The sequence below is a fragment of the Pantherophis guttatus genome, chromosome 2, assembly GCF_059756535.1.
Source record: "Pantherophis guttatus breed Tessera chromosome 2, ASM5975653v1, whole genome shotgun sequence".
Taxonomy (NCBI): domain Eukaryota; kingdom Metazoa; phylum Chordata; class Lepidosauria; order Squamata; family Colubridae; genus Pantherophis; species Pantherophis guttatus.
Genome location: NC_142064.1, coordinates 9,505,669 through 9,529,357, shown reverse-complemented (window position 1 = coordinate 9,529,357; position 23,689 = coordinate 9,505,669).

Below are 23,689 nucleotides of genomic sequence, written 5' to 3'. Positions count from 1 at the left end.
TGCGAGCAAAGTGCATGCATGGAAGGCCGGGCGCATGCGTGGAAGGCGCATGCACGGGGGGGGCAAACCGGTGGTAAGAATATGTGAAAACCACTGCTGAACAACACAATAAAATAGAATAGGGGCAAAACACTTGAAATGGAAGCCAGAATGGGAAATTCCACTCGTTTTTTTTTTTTTTTTTTAATGAGAGGAGTGGAGGACTCTTCTTGTGAAATATTTCTGGACACGTTCGATTGTATTAATGTCTGATATGCAATGTGGGTTCCAGACAGATGAGCTGTATTCGAGAATTGGTCTAGCACAGGGGTCAGCAACCTGCGGCCCTGGTGCCGCATGCGGCTCTTTGGGCCCTCTGCTTTGGGCTCCCTGTCAGGTGATCCCACCACTGGCTGGCCCCACCCCTCGCCCTCCCCTCCCAGTTACTCCTCGCCTGGCCTGAGAAGGTAAGGATGATGGTGGGGGATGGAGAAGCAGCCGGGGCAGAGACAGAGAGATACAGAGAGACATAGAAGGATACAATGAGAGAGGGCGAGAGGGGCAGAGAGAGAGAGATACAGAGAGAGGGGAGAGAGAGACATAAAGAGATACAGAGAGAGAGGGGGAGATGGGGGGAGGGGAGAGAGAGAGATGTCAAAAGGATTTTGTGGTTCCCGGTGTTTTTTAACAACTGGTTCTCTGCCCTAATGACCAGCTGGGTAGGCATGGCTGGGGGGGGGGGGTGTCATGTGACTGGTGGAAGTGAGTGACATCAAGTTGGCCACGCCCACACAGGTTTTGTGGCTCCCGACGTTTCCTTTTCTGTGGGAAACGGGTCCAAATGGCTCTTTGAGTATTTAAGGTTGCAGACCCCTGGTCTAGCAAATGTTTTGTATGCTCTGGTTAGTAGTGTGATATTACCAGAGAAGAAGCTACGCAAGATTAGGTTTACAACTCTTAATATCTTTTTGCCAATGTTGTTACAGTGGGCTTTGGCACTTAGATCATTAGATATGAGTACATGAGATGTTTGAGGGAAGCTGCCAGTGTGACCAAAAGTGATAAAATCAGAAATGAGACCTTGAGAAAAAAAAAATTAACATAGAACCAATCTTAAACTACACACAAAAACCTCTTGCAGAAGTGCAAGAGCCAGGACTTTAACACAGGAGAGAGGCCCAGTGGATTAACTTATCCTTCTGAGGAATAGTTTTTTCCTAGTTTATCTTCATGTAAATCACACACTATGGAATGAAAGCAGGAGAAACCAGGAAATCTTTTTGCTGGGCCAAAAATTCAAAATATTTATTGGATTGGCAATCATGCTAGCAGGTGATTCTAATGAAATGTGAATTTGATATAAGTAGGACTTATTAGTAAAGGCATTAAACCACTTACTGGAATATGGCAGGTCAGTAAATTGTGGAAAAGGGAAGGGAAGAGAGAAGGAGGAAGAGGAGGAAGAGAAGGAAGAGGAAGAGGAGGAGGAAGAGAAAGAGGAGGAGGAGGAGGAGGAGGGGAAGAGGAAGAGGAGGAGGAAGAGAAGGAGGAGGAGAAAGAGGAAGGGGAAGGGGAAGGAAGAGGGGGAAGGAGAATGAGAAGGGGAAGGAAGGAGAGAATGAGAAGGGAAGGAGGAGCCTGGGTGGCGCAGTGGACTAATTGCTGTTAAAGTAGTACTTAGCTGCCAGCTGCCTGCAATTACTGCAAGTTCAAATCTCACCAGGCTCAAGGTTGACTCAGCCTTCCATCCTTTCGAGGTAGGTAAAATGAGAACCTGGATTGTGGGGGCAATAAGCTGACTTTGTATAAAAAAGAACACCGCTTGTGGGGGCTGAAAGCCCTACTAAGCAGGTATACACAAAAGTATGAAGGCTATTACTTAACCTTAACGCATTGTAAGCTGCCTGAGTCTCTGGAGAAGAGCGGCATATAAAATCGAACCAATAAATAATAAATAAATAAGAGAAGATGGGGAAGGAAGAGGAGAAGGGAAAGGAAGAGAAGAAGGGGAAGGAAGAGGAAAGAAGAACAGGAAGAGAAGGAGAAGGACCACAAAAAGAAAGGGAAAAGTGTCAAGGAAAGACGAAAGGAAGGGAGAAGGAGAAAGAAGAGACAGAGAAGGAGAATGGAGCAGAAAGGGAAAGTGGAAGGGAAGACTGGAGGGAAGGGAACCAAAACTTCACTGGCCGAAATTGCAGAGCACTTCTAATTTTCAGTAAATAAATAAATAAATAAATTTATCCTTTATAGATTCAAAGCCAACACGACTCAATCAAACAGAGGGAGAAGAAAATGGACACTGGTGGAACTTGCATTTCATGCTTTTTACACCCAGTACCAAATCCTTGAGGGATCGCTTTCCAGCTCTACAATGCTACATTTCTGTGTACCTATCCCCAGGGGTGGGCTGCTGGGGGTTCTCAGGGGTTCGGGAGAACCTCTAGCTAAGATTCTGTGCAGTTCAGAGAACCCCCAAATCCCATTCCTGGCTGGCCCCACCCACCCCTCCCCTCCCAGGAGTCCCGATGCGGCCCATTTTGGATGCAGGTAAGTGCAGGGCACATGCGGCGGTTCAGGGAGGCCGAAAAACGGGCCTACTGGAAGTTCAAGAAGACTGGAAACGAGCCCGTTTCCGGCCTCCAGAGGGCCTCCAGAGGCTGTGGAGGCTGTTTTTGCCCTCCTGGAGGCTCAAGAAAGGCCTCCGGAGCCTGGGGAGGGCAAAAATGCTTCCCCCGGCTATGGTGCAGGAGGCCGACTAGGCCACACCCAGCGTGGCCACGCTCACCCAGCAACCAAGCAGGGAACCCCTTGCTAAAATTTTTGAAGCCCACCCATGCCTATTCCCCCAGAGGCTGGAGGTCGATTTTTGACGGTATCCAGAGGCTTCAGAGTGAAAAGAGCAGTCAGGCGTTGTAGACAATGTTGGACAGCCTTCCAGTTGGTTTGGGTTGGGATGGTTTTGCGACATCTGCAATTTTGCTAAAGGCAAGCCTGGGAAAACACTCGAGCGTTAATTATTGTCAGCCCTGGCTGCAAAGCATTCCTTGAGCGGTTTCACTAATAATTGCAGCGGAAGTAACGATTGATTAAACGGGCCGTATTATTGCAGCCATCATCATTCTGGTGACTTATGTGGTTTCTTTAAACCTTCTCATAGATGTCATTGCGTCAGATGCGTCCAGCTGGCTTATCTTAAGAGAAAGCCTCACTTTCATCTGGGTTACATATGAAATAAAAACAGCCTCAGGATTTCCTACATTTAAGATGGCTAGCAATGAACGTTTCGCTGTTCGCATACTTAGCGGACATTGTTATCTTTGGGAAGAACAGCAAATGGACTGGAGTTAGAAGAACGTTTTTTTAAAAAATAAAATGGGAAAAACAACCCTCAGCGAAGTTGACAATTCTGTAGTTTTATTTATTATTATTATTTTTTTCCCAGCTGGGATTTGACGTAGGGTATTTCCAGATTTTGAAAAACAATGTTAGGAATATGAAGTGACTTTGATATTTGTCATCTGGACAATGGAAAGTACTAGAGGCAATTCTCTCATTTTATATTTGAAGAGGTGAGGCTTGTACAATAGACGCCAAATGTTGTAACAAAACATTCATTTTAGAAAGCTAACTATAAGGAATGGGATGAGCAATCGCTAGAGGAGTCAGTTTAGTCTAGTGCAGAGGTCAGCAACTTGTGGCTCCGGAGCCGCATGTGGCTCTTTGGGCCCTCTGCTGTGGCTCCCTGTCAGGTGATCCCACCACTGGCTGGCCCCACCTCTCGGCCTCCCCTCCCAGTCACTCCTTACCTGGCCTGAGAACGTAAGGGCGATGGTGGGGGAATGGAGAAGCGGCCAGGCCAGAGACAGAGAGATACAGAGAGAGGGGGAGAGAGAGAGACATAGAGCAGTGATGGCTAACCTTTTTGCCGTCACGTGCCAAAAACGGGGGGAGCACAGGGGGGGGGGTCAGGGTCATGTGCGTGTGTGCCCATACCCATAATTCAATGTGCCCCGCTCATGCGCACGCTCCCCCCGCTTTTGGCACACGATGGCACAGTGGACTCGGTAGGCCCGTTTTTCACCCTCCCCAGGCTCCAGAGGCTTTCTTGGAGCCTGGGGAGGGCGAAAACAGGCTTCCCCACCCCTCTGGAGGCCAGAAAAGGCCCATTTGCCGACTTCCAGTGGGCCCAGAAGACCTGAAAATCAGATGCGCGCGCTGGAGCTGAGCTAGGGCAGCACTCGTGTGCCCACTGATATGGCTCCGCGTGCCACCTGTGGCACGCGTGCCATAGGTTCGCCATCACGGACATAGAGAGATACAGAGAGAGAGAGAGAGGGGGAGAGAGGGAGGGAGAGGAGAGAGAGATGTCAAAAGGGTTTTGTGTTTCCCAATGTTTCTTAAAAACTGGTTCTCTGCCCTAATGACCGGCTGGGTAGGCGTGGCTGGGGGGGGTCATGTGACTGGTGGAAGTGAGCGACATCGAGTTGGCCACGCCCACCCAGGTTTTGTGGCTCCCGGTGTTTTCTTTTCTGTGGGAAATGGGTCCAAATGGCTCTTTGAGTGCTTAAGGTTGCAGACCTCTGGTCTAGTGGTTAAGGTAGCAGGATTGAAAGCGGGAGACCGTGAGTTCAAGTCCCGCTTTAGTCATGAGAGCCAGCTGGTTGACTCTGGGCCAATTGCCAGGAGACGGTGAATTCTAGTCCTGCCTTCAGCATGAAAGCCAGCAATTAGAATAGTATAACAGAGTTGGAAGAGACTTTGGAGGTCTTCTACTCCAAACCCCTGCTTAGGCAGGAAACCCTATACTAGGGTTGGCTAACCTTTTCGTCACCCAAAATGCTGAAATTGGAACGTGCGTGCGGGTGGGAGCATCGGAAACCGTCTGGCGTGCATGCGTGCATGAAGACCAGCTGGCTGGCACACATGCTGGAAACCGGAAGCTCAGCTGTTCTTCCGGTTTCTGGGGCTTTCTCTTGTGCGAAGTCGAATTGGCCGGTGCACATGTGTGCGCTGGAACCCGGAAGAGCAACGGGCAATGGTTGGTATGGCCAAAGAGGTGGCTCTGTGTGCCATTTCTTGACATGCGTGCCATAGCAGAGGTGGTATTCAGCAGGTTCTGACCAGTTCTGGAGAACCGGTAGCGGAAATTTTGAGTAGTTCGGAAAACCGGTAAATACCACCTCTCACAGGCCCCGCCCACATCTATTCTCTGCCTCCCGAGTCCCAGCTGATCAGGAGGGAATGGTGGCTCAGCAGACTAATAGCATTGTGATTAACACCAGCTGCCTGCAATTACTGCAAGTTCGAATCTCACCAGGCTCAAGGTTGACTCAGCCTTCCATCCTTTCTAAGGTAGGTAAATTGAGGACCCGGTTTGTGGGGACAATAAGCTGACTTTGTATGAATATACAAAAGTATGAAGGCTATTGCTTAACGCATTGTAAGCTGCCCTGAGTCTCCGGAGAAGGGCGGCATATAAATCAATTTTTTTTAAAAATGGAGATTTTGCAGTAACCTTCCCCTGCCATGCCAATCAAGCCACGCCCACCAAGCCACGCCCACAGAACCAATAGTAAAAGAATTTGAATCCCACCACTGTGCCATTGGTTCGCCATCACTGCCCTATACCACTTCAGACATATGGCCATCCAATCTCTTCTTAAAAACTTCCAGTGTTGGAGCATTCACAACTTCTGGAGGCAAGTTGTTCCACTGATTAATTGTTCTAACTGTCAGGAAATTTCTCCTTAGTGCTAAGTTGCTTCTCTCCTTGATTAGTTTCCACCCGTTGCTTCTTGTCCTGCCCTCAGGTGCTTTGGAGAATAGTTTGACTCCCTCTTCTTTGGGACAGCCCCTGAGATATTGGAAGACTGCTATCATGTCTCCCCTAGTCCTTCTCTTCATTAAACTAGACACACCCAGTTCCAGCAACTGTTCTTTATATGTTTTAGCCTCAAGTCCTCTAATCATTTTTGTTGCTCTTCTCTGCACTCTTTCTAGACTTGCCAAATCTTATTTACATCATGGTGACCAAAACTGTTCAGTTTTGGATATCAGTAGGGTGACTTTGGGCCAGTGGTGAAATCCAATTTTTTTTTTACTACCAGTCTGTGGGCGTGGCTTGGTGGGTGTGGCAGGGGAAGGATTCTGCAAAATCTCCATTCCCACCCCACTCCAGGGGAAGGATATTGTAAAATATCCATATTCCCTCCCCACTCTGGGGCCACCCAGAGGTGGTATTTGCCGGTTCTCTGAACTACTCAAAATTTCCGCTACCGGTTCTCCAGAACCGGTCAGAATCTGCTGAATTTCACCCCTGCTTTGGGCCAATCACCAGGAGACAGTGAGTTCTAGTCCTGCCTTAGGCATGAAAGCCAGTAGGGTGACTTTGGGTCAGTCCCTCCCTCTCAGCCCAACCCACCTCACCTCACAGGGTTGTTGGGAAAATAGGAGGAGGAAGGGTGTATTGGATATGTTCGCCACCTTGAGTTATTTGTAAAACTAAGGAAGGCGGGATACAAACAAATAAATAATAAAAAATAAAATCAATGTCCATTAACTTTAAATTTCTATAGGTTTGTAGAACCATCAAACTTTAAGGTATTTAAGGAAACTAATCAAGGAGAGAAGCAACTTAGAGCTAAGAAGAAATTTCTTGACAGTGAGAACAATTAACCAGTGGAACAACTTGCCTCCAGAAGTTGTGAATGCTCCATCACTGGAGGTAGGGTTGCCAGGTCTGCTTCCAAAAAATAGCGGACAAGCGGGGGGGGGGGGGGTGTTAAGTAGTAAAAAAAAATTTACAATTAAATTATATATTTTCTTACAAACATTTTAACACGTATTAAAATAATCACTTCAAAACTTTACTTAGAATTCAAAACATCAAATATATTATAATAATATGTAAAATATTAAATTACATTTTACTTTGCTGTCGTGTGTATTTTTTATTTGACTACGCAGCTTTGATCAATTCTTTGTGTTTAAGGAATAATTCTTTAATTTCAGTACAACGTTGAGAAATATTAAAAAATATACAAAGTTCACTTCGAACTGATGGTACAAGCAGTCGGTTACGTTCGTCAGTCCACAAATTTCCCATGACGCTGAAAATTCGTTCAACGTTTGCATTTGATACCGGATTTGATGCACAATACTGGAACAGTTTCAGTAAACTCGGAGCTGGCTCTTTCTTGAAAAAGTACGTCCACTTATCAAGGGATGAATCGCCCTGCAGATGAACATAAACTTTGGTGTATTTGCACACTCCTCTCTTTCGTTTTAAAGAATTCGAAATCTCGCCGCTGTCACACTCATCACTCGACGCCATTTTAGGTCAGTCGACACAAGCTACAATACATTTTAAAAATGTGAACTGTACATAATTTTGTAATATATTTTTATTTTAATCTCATCATTAATTTTTTCGGAGAATCGAGTTCAATGGATATTCGATCTTTGTCTCATTCTAACTTATGAAAAAAACACGATTCTCCTATCCTTATTCTCTTAGACTGTACAGCTTTAGATTACGTACCATTTCATCATAAAGCTTTTGAATAAAAAAAATATCCACTATTTTGTGAAAAAAAATAGTGAACATAATGTGAAAAAAGCGGACTGTCCGCTCAAATAGTGGACACCTGGCAGGCCTAACTGGAGGTTTTAAAGAAGATGTTGGATAACCATTTGTCGGAAATGTTATAGGGCTGTGATGGTGAATCTATGGCACGTGTGCCACAGGTGGCACCAGAGCCATATCAGTGGACACGCGAGCATTGCCCTAGCTCAGGTGCAGTGCACATGAGCGCGCAGGCCAACTGATTTTCGGGCCTTCCGGGCACACTGGAAACAGGCTGTTTCCGGCCTCCAGAGGGCCTCCAGCGGGATGGGGAAGGCCATTTTCACTCCTAGAAAGCCTCTGGAGCCTGGGGAGGGTGAAAAATGGGCCTACCAGGCCATCGTGTGCCAAAAACAGGGGGAGCACAGGGGGGGGTTTGTGTGTGCATGCGTGGGGGTGGGGCGCATTGAATTGTGGATGTTGGCATGCAAGCACGCTCCCCCCACACTCCCCCCCCACTTTTGGCAAAAAGGTTAGCCGTCACTGCTATAGGGTTTCCTGTCTAGGCAGGGGGTTGGATTAGAAGACCTCCAAGGTCCCTTCTGACTTTGTTAAATTACAAATTTTTGCTGTTAATGCTGGCTCAAAGGAATAACTTTTAAGATAATGAGTTCCAGAGGCAGTTAATAACTTTTGAGAATATCAATGGAATTCTCAGAAGTGTTATTTTCTGACATTTTAAAGAACCTTATAGCTTAATTATGCAAATGAACTAAATAAGGACATGGGTGACTTTATCCATTTTGATTTCTCTCGGATTTTGAAAAAACTGTCAAGAGTTTCATTTTCTCAGTTGCTCATTTCTGTCAAATATCACAAGCGTGGATAAACTTAACATGTATTTTAAAAGCTCACCTTAAAAAGTTTCTACTAAACGCATGGGTGTGTGTGAGTTGCTTAATGGTTCATTTCTGCAACAATTTACTAAGTTGACTCAGCCTTCCATCCTTTCTAAGGTACGTAAATTGAGGACCCAGTTTGTGGGGGCAATAAGCTGACTTTGTATAAATATACAAAAGTATGAAGGCTATTGCTTAACGCATTGTAAGCCGCCCTGAGTCTTCGGAGAAGGGCGGCATATAAATCAAATTATATATATATATATATATATATATATATATATATATATATATATATATATATATATATATATATATATATATATATATATATATATATATATATATATATATATATATATATATATATATTTGTTTATGTAAGTTTATATATATATTTGTTTATGTAAGTTTATATATATATTTGTTTATGTATATATATTAACTTTGACGTGGATATGCATTTTTGCACACTTTTCCCTAGCATATTTTTGAAGAATAAAAAAATAAATCCAAATTCTCTAGCAAAATTTGCGAAAGGACCCTGCAACCGTCATAAATCTGACCCAGTTGCCAAGCATCCAAATTTTGATCATGTGACCTTGGGGGATGCTGAAACATTTCGTGGTCATATGTCATTGCTTTTATTCCTTGCTCATGGTTCTCCAAAGATTCAAGTTCCCCACTCAGTAGCATGGCCTGTGAAGGACAAAATGTATTCCCTTTTTGTGTTACAGAGCATCTGCTAGAACAAAGTTTCAATGGAGATTTGCAGTTACTCTTCAAAGTACATATTGCCAGATTTATATTCTGGTAACTTCCCTGGTGTTTTCAGGAAGGAAGGAAGGAAGGAAGGAAGGAAGGAAGGAAGGAAGGAAGGAAGGAAGGAAGGAAGGAAGGAAAAAGAATGAGAGTGAGGAAGGGAAGGAGGGCGGAAAGAAGGAAGGAGTGAAGGAAAAAGTATAAGAGTGAGGAAGGAAAGAAGAGAAGGAAGGAAGGAAAAAGAATGAGAGTGAGGAAGGAAAAAGAATGAGAGTGAGGAAGGAAAGGAAAGGGAGGGAAGGAGGGGGAAGGAAGGAGGGGGAAGGAAGGAGGGAGGGAAGAAAGAAGGAAGGAGGGAAGCAAAAAGTATAAGAGGAAGGAAGGAAGGAAGGAAGGAAGGAAAAAGAATGAGAGTGAGGAAGGGTGGGAGGGAGGGAGGGAAGGAAGGAGGGGGAAGGAAGGAGGGAGGGAAGAAAGAAGGGAGGGAAGCAAAAAGTATAAGAGGAAGGAAGGAAGGAAGGAAGGAAGGAAAGAGAATGAGAGTGAGGAAGGGTGGGAGGAAGGGAGGGAAGGAAGGAGGGGGAAGGAAAGGAGGAAAGGAGGAAGAAAAATTATAAGAGTGAGGAAGGAAAGAAGGGAAAGAAGGAAGGAAGGAAAGAAAAAGAATGAGAGGGAGGGAGGGAGAGAAGGAGAGGGGAAGGAAAGGCAGAAGGAAGGAAAAAGTATGAGTGAGGAAAGAAAGAAAGAAGGAAGGAGGAAGGGAGGGAGGGAAGGAAGGAAGGAAAGGCTACTTCGTTGTTCATTGTCAGAATCATTTTATTGACTTTGGGCTGCGACAGTGTAGAAATGAATGGAAGAAGGCCTATTGAGAGAGAGAGAGAGAGCATGGGCCAATTCTCGCCCCTTCTCACAAGCCTTTCAGCTGCCCCCACCTCTTTATCTTGCAAAGCGTGTCCTAACCCCAAGTGCCGAGTGGGGGGGGTTCAACGTATCCCCCCCTCCACTTTCTCAGACACCTCCTTCTTAGTCTCTTTCTGTTTTCTGGGGTGTGGGGGGCTATAGAAACGGAGAGAAAGAAATCTCCCTCCCTCCCTTTCTTCCTTCCCCTTTTCTGTGTGGGCCGCGAAGTTATAAATACAGATACACAAAGACGGGGCAAATGAGATGCTTAATAAGTCTTCAGCTCCTTTAGTTAATTAGATTTGGATAGTTTCACTAGATCATTCTGCTTTTCTTCTGCTTTTCTCTTCTTTTTATTTTATTTAATCCGTTCTCTCCGCTACCCCCAAGTTTACAGAAAGGCCCTTTCAATGTATATTGGAGGGCGGATGAGAGAGGGAGGAAGAAAAGGCAGGGATTTTGAAAAGGAGGGATGGAATTCCATTTCCCCCCCTTTTCTCTCTTCCCTTCTTATCCTGTATTTTCCTCTTTCCGAATAAGGGATGTTTTATCAATTGCGCCCATAAACAAGTCACAGAGGAAATCATAAAACTTCACCGAAAGAAACGATCCAGGGTTCTGAGGTAAAAATCACAGGCAGCAGGATTTTCACTTGGGAAATGATTATCTGGAAACCGACCGAAGCTACAAAAGCCACCAACTCGGGGGACAGGACAGGACTGACTGGGTGGGAGTTTCATTGGTTGGGAACTTCGAAATCCATGGAGATCTTTCTAACTTCGTGAAGTAGGATGGGATCAAAACGTAGCTACGGATGGGTGCTCTTTTTTCCAATGTTTGCAGCCATGTTCTCCGATTCACAACAGAATATACCGAGTGTATGAGTTATGTGAGAATAAAAATATTAAATATGCTTTCAGTGTGTGTTTTCCTTCCTTCCTTCCTTCCTTCCTTCCTTCCTTCCTTCCTTCCTTCCTTCCTTCCTTCCTTTCCTTCCTTCCTTCCTTCTTCTTTCCTTCCTTCCTTCCACCTCCCTCCCCTTTCTCCTTCCTTTCTCCCTCTCGCTTTGTTCTTCCTTCCTTTCTCCCTCCCTCCCTCCCCCTTTGTCCTCCTTCTCTCCCTCTTCTTCCCTTTCCCCCTCCCTTCCTTTCTCCCTCCCTCTCTTCCTCCCTCCCTCCTTCCTTCCCTCCCTCCCCTTTCTCCTTCCTTTCTCCCTCCCTCTTCATTCTCCCTCCCTCCCTTTCTCCCTCCCCCTTTGTCCTCCCTCCCTCTTCTTCTCTCTTTCCCTCCCTTCCTTTCTCCCACCCTCCCTCCCCTTTGTCATCCCTCCCTCTTCTTCCCTCCCTCCCTCCTCTCCTCCCTCCCTCCCTTCCCCTTTGTCCTCCCTCCCTTCCTCTATTCTCTCCCTTCCTCCCTCCCTCTCTCCCTCCCTCTCTTCCTTCCTCCCTTCTCTCCTTCCTTCCTTCCTTCCTTCCTTCCTTCCTTCCTCCCCTCCTTCCTTCCCTCCCTCCCTTTTCTCTTCCCTCCCTTTCTCCTTCCCCCTTTGCTCTTCCTCCCTCCCTCCCTTTCTCCCTCCCCCTTTGTCCTCCCTCCCTTCTCCTTCCCCTCCCTTCCTCCCTCCTCTCCTTCCTTCCTTCCCTCCCTTCCCTTTCTCCTCCCTCCCTCCCTCCCTTCCTCCCTCCGCCTTTGTCCTCCCCCTCCCTCTTTTTCCCTCTTTCCCTTCCTTCCTTTCTCCCACCCTCCCTCCCCCTTTGTCCTTCCTCCCTCCCTCCTCTCTTCCCTCCCTCCCTTCCTTCCCCTTTTCCCTCCCTCCCTCCCTGGAGCAGATTCAAATTATGAAGAGGCACAATTGCAGGTATTGGTACCAGGCGCAGATCAGATCCATCTGAGTCAATTTCATGGCCCCTCTCGCTGTCAAACCCTTCAAGTTTGTCCCGAGCAGGAAACAGACTCCACAAGGAGACTAAACACTTTGCTTTATTGAGGTTATAATCACAAAATCCTGCAGGTCTGATTGTAACTTCTCCTCCTCTCCTTTTTATACCTCAGGGATTTAGGGAACAACCCAACTTCAATCTCTTCCTAATACAGTCTCTTTTTCCCTGGGGTGGAACGCTTGCGTTTCTGGCCCTGTCGTTCATGTAACTTTTTCTATTTGATTTTTTATCCTGCCTCTATTACTCTATAAGAAAGGCAGCAAAGATATAATATCTCTTCTCCCTCTAATTTCCCCCACAGCCTTTTGAGGTGGGTTGAGTGAGAGGGAGGGACTGGCCCAAAGTCACCCAGTCGGCTTCCGTGCCAAAGTTGGGACTAGAACTCACCATCTCCTGGTGATTGGCCTAAAGTCTTGTAAGAAAAAATCAATCCCCCTCCATTAAAGCCAAAAGACCAAGACACTAATAAAAAAAAAAAAAACCTGCCTGAAGCCCATTCCACATTTCACCAGAATGTAACAAGAAGCTTAAATGCAGATACCAGCACTTAAGGATATAATGAGCCTATTGTAAAAGAAGCCAACTATCTAGAGGGCTCCATTCATAAGCAAAGCGAATGCCGCCCGGCAGAAGTCCATTCAAGACAGGATATTTTGAAACCCCTTACACCAATTTCGACAGCTAACGAAAGCAGAGTGATAGGATTAGAGCAAGCAGCCCCTCACCCTCACCCAAAATCCAGCACAGGACATTTTAACAGTAACAGAGTTGGAAGGTACCTTGGAGGCCATCTAGTTCAACCCACTGCTCACGCAGGAGACCTATACTAGGGATTTGAACCGCTGAACTGCCGACCTTTCTGATCGACAAACTCAGCATCTTAGCCATTGAGCCACCTAGAAGAGTTATCATAAACTATCAGCCACAATGGGAACTGCCCAGCACCCTCTTTAGAAACACAAAGCCCAGGGACTTCCGGTTTGGTATCGTGGTGAGACAGTCAGGGAATTAGCAGGCTCTGACGAGCCTCACGAAAACCCCGGCTGACGAACTGCCGCCAATGGGTCTTCGGACCAGAATCATCCTGCAGGGATGTGGAAGAAAGAGGCACCTTGGACGACCAAGAGGAACAGGCAAGTTCCTCAGAGGTCGGAGGGAACTCTCTGTGACTTGGCGGTGGGAGGCGGCAGCCATGGCGGCTGCCACAAAGCTGGGACAACCGGATCAAGTATTGAGCAGGAGGAAAGTGGAACGGAACGGAGTTTTTCGAAGCCGGGTGAGTGACAGCCAACCCAGGCTTGTAATAACATCAAGGGAAACATCTTTTAACTACAAGACCCCTGGCAATAAAATGGGGACAAAGAAGATGTAATTTGTGTGTTGGAAAAAATAAAAATAAAAAAAACTTTTTGCAAAAAAAAAAAAAGGAAAGAAACACAAAGCCCATATTGCACAAATCCCAAACTTCAAAAACACAGAACTATATAAGAACCCTTCCTCTCACTCAGCTAGTTGTTCAGCTGACCCAGAACTGCACACAGTCTTTGTGTAAGGTTCTGTTCATCAATAAACTTTCCTTCCAATCAGTCTCCATGTTGTTTCCAGCCTCTTTCTCCCAGTTTGGAACTGAACCAGATGAATTTTCCTTCCAACAGTCACTAGCCAGCTTTAGTCCTTAAGGTGGGACTATAACTCCCCATCTCCTAGTGATTGGCCCACAGTCACCCAGCCAGTTTTCGTGCCTAATATGGGACTAGAACTCACTATCTTCTGTTGATTGGCCCATAATCATGCAGTCGGCTTTTGTGCCTAAGGTGAAACTAAAACTCACCATCTCCTGGCCCAAAGTCACCCAGCCAGCTTTCATGATTTCATTCAACTTCTGAATATTTTCCTTAAGGCAGTCACTAGGGATCTCTACAGTGACCCTCTATGGAAGTCAATACAGTTGGTTGGAACTAAGGTAGACCTTCTTCAAGGACTATCCATAAAGTATGGTTTCCATCTCTTGTAAGACTCAACTGGTACCTCCCAGGTTGGTTTTCAGAAATTTTCAAACTTCTGAAAAGGCTGTGGAACCTGTTAGTTCCACAGATCTGTGAACATCTAGAACCAAATAACGCTATAACTAGTAGCCAGCACGGGTGTGTTAAAAACAGATCATGCCAAACCAACCTTATTTCATCAATGATTTGGATGAGGGGATAGAAGGGGAACTCATCAAATTTGCAGACGACACCAAGCTGGAAGGAATAGCCAACACTCCAAAAGATAGGCTCAAGGTACAGAAGGATCTTGACAGACTTGAACATTGGGCCCTAGGTAACAAAATGAAATTCAATGGTGAAAAAAGGAAGGTTCTACATTTAGGCAAGAAAAACAAAATGTACAGGTACAGTATATGTGGTACCTCGCTCAATAATAGTAACTGTGAGAAGGATCTTAAAGTCCTAGTGGACAACTATTTAAATATGAGCCAGCAGCTGCCAAAAAAGGCAACACAGTTCTAGACTGCATAAACAGGAATAGAATCAAGACCACGTGAAGTGTTAATACCACTTTATAATGCCTTGGTAAGGCCACACTTGGAATACTGCATTCAGTTTTGGTCGCCACGGTGTAAAAAAGTTGTTGAGATTCTAGAAAGATTGCAGAGAAGAGCAACAAAGATGATGAGGGGACTGGAGGCTTAAACATCTGAAGAATGGTTGCAGGAATTGGGTATGCCTAGTTTGATGAAAAGAAGGACCAGGGGAGACACAATAGCAGTGTTCCAATATCTCAGGGGCTGCCACAAAGAAGAGGCAGTCAAGTTATTCTCCAAAGCACCTGAGGGCATAGTATATTTAGACTTCAGCAAGGCATTTGACAAAGTAGACCATAACCTACTTCTTTGTAAGCTAGAAAAATGCGGGATAGACAGCTTCCCCACCAGATGGATTTGTAACTGACTAACAAACGAGTGGTTCTTAATGGTATCACATCAATATGGAGGGAAGTAAGCAGTGGGCTACAACAAGGTTCTGTCTTAGGACCAGTACTCTTCAATATCTTCATAAATGACTTAGATGAGGGAATAGAAGGAGAACTCATCAAATTTACAGACGACACTAAGCTGGCAGGAATAACCAACACCCCAGAAGACAAGTTCAGGATCCAAAAAGATCTTGACAGACTTGAACAATGGGCCCTATCCAACAAAATGAAATTTAATCTGGAGAAAAGCAAAGTTTTACACCTGGGAAGAACCCCCCCCCCAAAGATACAAGTACAGATTAGGTGAAACCTGGCTTCAAAACAGTAATTGTGAGAGGGACCTTGGAGTCTTAGTGGATGATCGCTTAAACATGAGCCACAGTGGTAGGATTCAACCGGTGTAACAACAGGTTCGCTTCGCATGATCCGCACACACACACTACATTTGAAAAGAGCACATTGTACTGCAGCTCCGGTGAATAAAACAGCTGAGGGCCAGCAATTGCTGCCATGCCAATCAGCTGGGCTTCAAACAAAAGAAATAAAGGTAGGTATAGTACAGGGACGGGTGGGTGGGCACAGCTGATTGTTGGGGCGAACCAGTTCACTCTCAGCTGATCGTCGGAGCTACCGGTACACCCGAACTGGTCCAAACTGGCAGAATCCCACCCCTGATGAGCCATCAGTGTGTAGCAGCAGCCAAAAAAAGCTAATACAATCCTTGGTTGTATAAACCAGCGGTCACCAATTGGTGGTCCATGGCTCACTGGTGGTCCGCGAGAAAATTTTGGTGGTCCGCGAGAAAAATTATTTGCATTTTTTTATATTGCACTAAATCAGGGGTCCTCAAACTACAGCCCCTGGGCCAGATACATGCAATGAATGCTTGTGTTACTGCTTGTGTTACTGTCTCCCCCTCCGGGGTCTTTTTGTGTGGGTCGGAGGGGGACAGAAATTCCGACTTGGGGCAGGGCTTTGGGCAAAGACTGGAGGGAAGTACAGCTGGTGGTGAAGAGCTGGAGAGCCTTGTTCCAGTGAGACTGCATCATGGCCTGGAACTGGCTGACCATCTCAGTCCGCTGAGCCTCCAGGCACCAGTACCTGGCCTTGCACTCCCGCAGGTCTTCCCTCTGCTTGGAAAGCCTATGTTCCTAGTCCTCAGTGAGGTGCTTCTGCTGAGCCTCCTTCTCGGTCAGATCCAATTTGAACTGAGCTGCTTTGCCAACTCTTTCTCGTGGTGGCTGCTGAGCTCCAACAACTGCTTCCTGTTGGGGCCCTAAGGAGCCCAGGCGGACAGGTGAGGAGTGGCTGGGAGGGGAGGGGCGAGTAGAGGCCGGTGAGGCACGTGAGTGACATCAAGTTGGCCACACCCACCCACTCACATGACCACCTAGCCACGCCCATCCAGCCGGTCATTAGGCAGATCATATTAGTGGTCCGCAGGATTCAAAATTATGAATTTAGTGGTCCCTGAGGTCCGAAAGGTTGGTGACCCCTGGTATAAACAGAGCCACCAAATCAAAATCACTTGAATTAAATTAACAACATTAGCAACCCAGAACTCTTGATGAAAAGCAATGTTTTAGCGATTACATATTGGCTGAATTTCCATGAACCCCTCACTCTGCCTTTTATCTCCCAGGGAAGTTCATCCACCACCCATGAAACCGAGTTTTGAAAAACCCTCCACTACTCGAGTCGAGATGGTTATTTTTTTAGGAAAATATCTTCCCCACCTGCAAAGCGAACTTTAGAATTTCTTGTATCCTGTCTTATACCCTGTAATAAAAAAAATTAATTGTTTTTATTAGATGGATTGGCTTATTTGTTCTGCCTTAGGACTTTCCCCCCTTTTAAACTTTTAACATTTTGTATCGATCCAAATTGCGGCGAACCACTTAGGCGATATTATATGCATTAGGAGGTTCAAATAAGATAGGTTATTATAGATTTATTTCTGGATGCGAATATTACAGACCTGGCGAAGCGGTAGAATTAATTAAAACCCCGACGTTGTAATTATCATTCCCAAGACCACCAATCAGCAGAATCAATGATGTTTGAGGCTAACTCATCAACATTTGAAAGGTCAAAAATCCCCTACGACCGAATAAACCTTTCATTAGAAGGATGAAAGGGGTTTACAATTTACCTAGGGGAAATCAAATTTCACACCTTAAAAACTTTAAATGAGCATTGATACATCTTCTTCGCTGTGTTGACATGATACCAGTCTACCTCAACCCTGAAGGTCCTCATAAGTTTTTGAAATTACAGATAGTCCTCAACTTACAACTAGAATTGGTATCAGAATCTTCATTCTGGGCACTGTTAAGTGACTCGTGCCTGAGTCTGCATACTTTTTTTTTGCCCTGGGTGATAAGCAAATCACAGTAAGAGGGAGGGAGGAAGGAAGGAAGGAAGGAAGGGAAAAGAATGAGAGTGAGGAAGGAAGGAGGGAAGGATGGGAGGAAGGAAGGGAAAAGAATGAAGGGAGGAAGGAAGAGAGAGGGTGGAAAAGGGGGAAGTGAGGGAGGAAAGAAGGAAGGAAGGAAGGGAAAAGAATGAGAGTGAGGAAGGAAGGAAGGGAGAGAGGGAGGGAAGGAGGAGTGAAGGGGGAGGGAGGAAAGAAGGAAGGTGGGAAAGAAGGAAGGAAAAAGAATAAAAGGGAAGGAAGGAAGAAAAAAGAATGAGAGTGAGGAAGGAAGGATGGGAGGAAGGAAGGGAAAAGAATGTGTGGAAGGAAGAGAGAGGGTGGAAAAGAGAGGGAAGGGAGGGAGGAAAGAAGGAAGGAGGGAAGGAAGGAAGGGAAAAGAATGAGACTGAGGAAGGAAGGGAGGGAGGGAAGGAGGGAAGGAGGGGGAAGGGAGATAGGAAATAAGAAAGGAGGGAAGGAAGGAAGGAAAAAGGAGGAAGTGAGTAAGGAAGAGAGATAGTGGGAAAGAGGGGGAAGGGAGGGAAGAAGGAAGGAAGGAAAGAAGAAAGGAAGGAAAAAGAATGAGAATGAGGAAGAAAGGGAGGGAGGGGGAAGGAGGGAGAGAGGAAAGAAGGAAGGATAGAAGGATAGAAGGAAGGAAAAAGAATGAGAGTGAGGAAGGAAGGGGGAAGGAGGGGGAAGGAGGAAGGAAGGAAGGAAGGAAGGAAGGAAGGAAGGAAGGAAGGAAGGAAGGAAGGAAGGAAGGAAGGACTAGTCATCTGGTTCAGTTCTAAGTGGGGAGAATTCTAGACTCATATCTCTAATTTCTAGAAAATACTTTCTGCCAGTTATAGCTACTACATAGCCCATCAGACATGGAGGACTTAGGGAACCTTCAAATTAAGGAAACATAATGAAATGTACAGGTAGTTCTCCACCAATATTTTAATTATTATTATTTACTTGTTTTATGATTGGGGAGCCCGCCCAGAGTCACCTTGTTGGAAAGATGGGCAGCATAAAAATTTAATAAAATACAGGCAGTCCTCAACCCAAGACCACAACTGAGCCCAACATTTATATTGCTAAGCGAGAAATTTGTTAAGTGAGTTTTGCCCCATTGTACGACTTCTCTTGCCGCATGCGTTAAGGGAATCACTCCCGTTATTAATAACACATTTGTTAAATGACTCTAGTTTCCCCACTGACTTTGCTTGTCAGAAGGTCGTAAAAAGGGGATCCCGTGACCCCGGGACAATGCAAACGTCATAAATGTCCAGCATCTGAATGTAAATCGCGTGACCGTGGGGTCATAAGTGTGAAAAACGGACATAGTCACTTTTTCCAGTGCCGTTATAACTTTCAACGGACACTACGCGAAACTGTTGTAAGTTGAGGACTACCTCTATTTGTTGTCGTCGTTTTTAATAAGGGAGAAAGTAAGAGAGATAGTAGGACAACTTCCTAAAGAGAGTTGCCCCTTACTACAGCAGCCTAAGCTGTTGTGATATCTTCTTCCACATTAATCAATGAACCCGCGTGTCCGTTATCGATTGTGCTCCGCATCTAACAAGCAGTAAAACCAAAATCAATAAGGAGTGGGCAAACTCATAAGAAAGGCGAAAACGACCGAATTTCTCCCCAGTTTTCAACTTGTGCCAGCTTCATTCCTAATTAGCCTTGGGGGAGAGCCTGAGCAAACTCGGTGGAAAGGACGCTCAAGACGTTAGTAAATAAAAAAGGAGTGTCAAAAAAGGAAACCGGGAACGTCTTAATGAAGTCTCTTCATCCCACAGGCTCTGCCTGCCAAATTCAAGGATCTCTCAGTTGGTCTGAGCTGAGCATTTTTCCAGTGGAATCTCATCCTTTGGTGCTTCTGACTTGTCTGAGTAATGGGACGTTCTGATGGGAAACGAAAACAAGAAGCAACTCCAGATGTTTACCACATGTTTCTTTTTTAAAGAACCAGTTCATTTGCAAACAGAACAATGGAACTAATAGACTACTCAAGATGCAGGCAGGTCTCAATCTGTCCTTAGCTGTAGTATTGTCGTGACCCGGGGCAAGGCATGGAGGCAACACAACTGATAGTTCAAAACCAGGGGTGAAATCCAAATTTTTTCCCTACCGGTTCTGTGGCCGTGGCTTGGTGGGCGTCGCAGGGGAAAGAATATTGCAAAATCTCCATTCCCACCCCACCCCAGGGGAAGAATACTGCAAAATCTCCATTCCCTACCTATTCCTGGGGGAAGGATATTGCAAAATCTTCATTCCCACCCCACTCTGGGGCCAGCCAGAGGTGGTATTTGCCGGTTCTCCAAACTACTCAAAATTTCTGCTACCAGTTCTCCAGAACCTGTTAGAAATGTGATGGCGAACCTATGGCACGCGTGCCACAGGTGGCACACGGAGCCATATCTGTGGGCATGCAAGCATTGCCCTAGCTCAGCTCCAGCATGCATGTGCATGCTGGCCAACTAATTTTGGGGCCTTCCGGGCCCACCGGAAGTCAGGAAATGGGCTGTTTCCGGCCTCCAGAGGGCCTCCGGTAGTGGTGGGGAAGGCCGTTTTTGCCCTCCCCAGCCTCCTAGAAAGCCTCTGGAGCCTGGGGAGAGCAAAAAACGGGCCTTCTGGTCCCACCAGAAGTCGGAAAACAGGCTGTTTCCAGTCTCTGGAGGGCCTCTGGGGAGGTGGAGAAGGCTGTTTTTGCCCTCCCCAGGCTCCAAGAAAGCCTCTGGAGCCTGGGGAGGGTGAAAAACGGGCCCACTGGGCCCACCAGGACATTGCATACCAAAAGTGGGTGGGAGTATGGGTGAGTCATGCGTGCATGTGCAGGGGGGTGGGGCGCATTGAATTAAGGGTGTGGGCATGCGCGCACGACCCCCCCCACGCGATCCCCGCTTTTGGCACGCGACGGCAAAAAGGTTAGCCATCACTGTGTTAGAACATGCTGGATTTCACCCCTGTTCAAAACACCACTATATTGCTCCAACTTTCCCCCAAACGTGGGAGCATTCACAAAGCATTCACATACAGACAAACACATCTCCAGCAGCTTCTGGCTGCGAACAGTCCAGCAAAACACTGTTAAGCACAATGGCTTCAAGGCAAGAAGTCCAGCGAACTCTGGACATCAGCAGCAGCACACCAAACTCCACGAATTCAGCACTTGTTCCTGACAAAGGCCCTTCCCCACAGCATCTCCTTAAGTCTCAGTCCCCAGGTGTGCCTTGTGAAGAGGGGTGGGGTGCTCTTTTCCCTCAGCCTGCACTGTTCCCACCTCCTCTCCAATCTCCATGCTCAGGGATCAGGAGGGGGCAGTCCTTGCTCATCGCCTGAGCTCCATCGCTCCTCACCTCCACTGCCTGCCCTCTCTTCCCCTCTCTTTCCTGCTTCTGTTCTTCCCTGCTGGCAAGGTGTCCCATGCCCAAGGGACCAGGAGCTGCCTCATCCTGCTCTTCCCCGCATTCCTCCAAAGCCAGTGAGGCCGCCTTCTTGACGTCCGATGGTCACAGCTCCGGCTTGTCCTCCTCCGCTGACTCAGGCTCCGATGGGGTCATGACAGTATTTCACGGCGGGGTCCTTTCTGAGCGTAGTTCTTTTCTTGCAAACATTTCATTACCCAACTGGGGAACGTCATCGATGCTAGAAGGGAGTGGGGTTTGCTCTCTGTTTTGATACAAGTGGCTTGCTGGCATTCAGACAAATTTATTTATTTATTTATTTATTTATTTATTTATTTATTTATTTATTTATTTATTTATTTATTTATTTATTTATTTATTAGTTCGATTTATATGCCGCCCTTCTCCGGAGACTCAGGGCGGCTTACAATGCTTTTAAGCAATAGCCTTCATACTTTTGTATATACCTGCTTAGTAGGATTTTTGGCCCCCCCTAAGCGGTGTTCTATTTTATACAAAGTCAGCTTATTGTCCCCACAATCCGGGTCCTCATTTTACCTACCTCGGAAGGATGGAAGGCTGAGTCAACCTTGAGCCTGGTGAGATTAGAACTCAGCCATCAGCAGGTACATTAAGATAAATAACATCTACACATCTTTCAAAAGAGACAATCAAAGAACTGGAAAGGTAACCAAAAGAGCAAAACACCTCCTCACCAGCAGTCAGCACCCAGATAACACCAAGATTAACATTAGGCCAACAATCAAGAAGCAAACAATATTCCAATCAAGGAACTGCTAAAACAACAGACAAATCAAAGAAACACCAGGAAACACTCATATCTACGCTGACAGTGCAAACCACTAGGCATATAAAAATAAGGGCAAACCCCACTCTCTTTTAGCACTGCTGATGTTACCAGCTGGGTAATGTAGAAAGTCAGCATGCACCCACCCTCCTAGAGAATGAAATATTTTGGGAAATATTAAAAAGGCAGAATAGAATATTTCCCCTAAAGGAGAAATGGGGGAAAAAAATCTTAAGGGAGGCAGAAACCAGCCCCAGTCTTTCTGCCCCAAGCAGAAACTGAGGAGGCCAGCTTTTAGAAATGCAGATCCATTCAGAAAAGACTGGGTCAGATAGAAACTTCAGATAAGCAACAAGACAAAGGTTGACAAGATTAGCTCAGACAAACACCTAGGATTTGCATTGGCTCTGTAGGCATGGCTTGGTGGGCGTGGCTTGGTAGTCATGTGACCGGGTGGTCATGACCAACTTGACGTCACTCACGTCACTCACTGTTAGAGCCAGAGCTGCACATTCTGACTCACAATCTGCCCTTCTGAAGCCCCCAATGCTTTGAGTTTCCCTCTGGCTTGACTGGCCAAGGGAACATTGGAGCCTTCTCTTGCCCCGCTCTCCATCCCGGAGGGCCGCACATACCCCCCGCCAATCCTCCGTACAAACCACCCATTCCGTTTCTACAAAGGCAGATCGCCTTGCAGGGCGATCAAAAGAGGGGGGATATTGCAGAAAAGGCCGCCTTCCACCCGGGCCTCCTCCTGCAGCCAAGCGCACCCAGCTGTGCATGCCCTTTCCTCAAATGGGCTGTGCATGGGGTGCTTGGAGAGAGAGAGAGAGCAAGAGAGCTCTCCAACCTCTGTTTTTGAGTGTGTGAGAGAGAGGGAGGGAGCAAGTGAGCGATCTAAAGCCGAGGCATGCAAACTTCTGGCAGTGGCAGGGGCGGCTTCTGAGCAGCCCTGAGTCAGCCAGCTCCACCTGACCTACTCCCTGAGTATCACTGTTCTCCTCACCCCCGCTCCCTCAAGCAGCAGCAGGCTCTGCAGGACAACAGGGCCTCTCATTTTCCCCACAGCATGGCATATGTTTCCTACCTCTGCTTGTCTGCTTGCAAGCAGCGATCTTCTCTGCTTCTCTCGGGATGCTGGTGCACCATGGATGCATTGCTTGTCGGGCCTGAGCAGGGAAGCTGCTGTCATGCCACTCCCCCTTGCTTCCCCGAGCGCGGAGCTGAGGCCATGCGCTTCCTCCCTGGGCTGGCCACTGGCAAAGAGCCACGCAGGCGACAGCCGCTCAATGCCCTACACGCAGCATCGTCCAGCTGCCGGTGGGGACGGAAAAGCGAGCCCAGCTTGGGCTTAGACTGGCTGGTTGGAGCAGTGCTGCAGCTGACGCCCCTATGCCAACATTCACCAGTGAGCACAACTTTAGTCTGGCCATTCAAGTGGTCACTGTAGGGCCAGCCACCTGGTGCAAAACCTCACGGTTTTTCTCCTCCTCAGTGACATCCTTCCTGCTCAAGCAGCAGTTGGGCAGGAATGATTCCCACGAACCCTGCTGCTGCTTGAGTGTCTGCAGCCAGGCAGGGAGGGAGGGTGGTGAGTGTTCTGTCCCCGTACCACACACGTACCCCCACGGACGGCCCGGAGTTAATAAGCCACACGACAAAATTCTTTGAAGATAAAGCTGGCAGCAACCCAGTGGCTAGCTGCCAATTCAGACTTTACTCACACAAAACAAAGATTAGACTGCCAGCATTCCGATAAAGCAGGCAGAGTTTCAACAATACAAGGATTAATCCAAATGCAGTCCAATAAAGCAGGCAAAGTCCAGTAACGCAGAGATCATGGATTATTTCTAGTTTTTGCTCATCACAAATTGAACCGGCCACCACACCCACATTTATACCCTGTGGGGTGTGGTCCAGTGACTCAGCTAATCTCTGGCACGCCTTCCCCTCTGCTGCGCACGCTTCTCCCTGCACCTCTGCCGAGGGTCCAGCCAGCACTTATCTTCTTTGTCGCTGTCCACCTGTGGCTGTGGGGACGTGC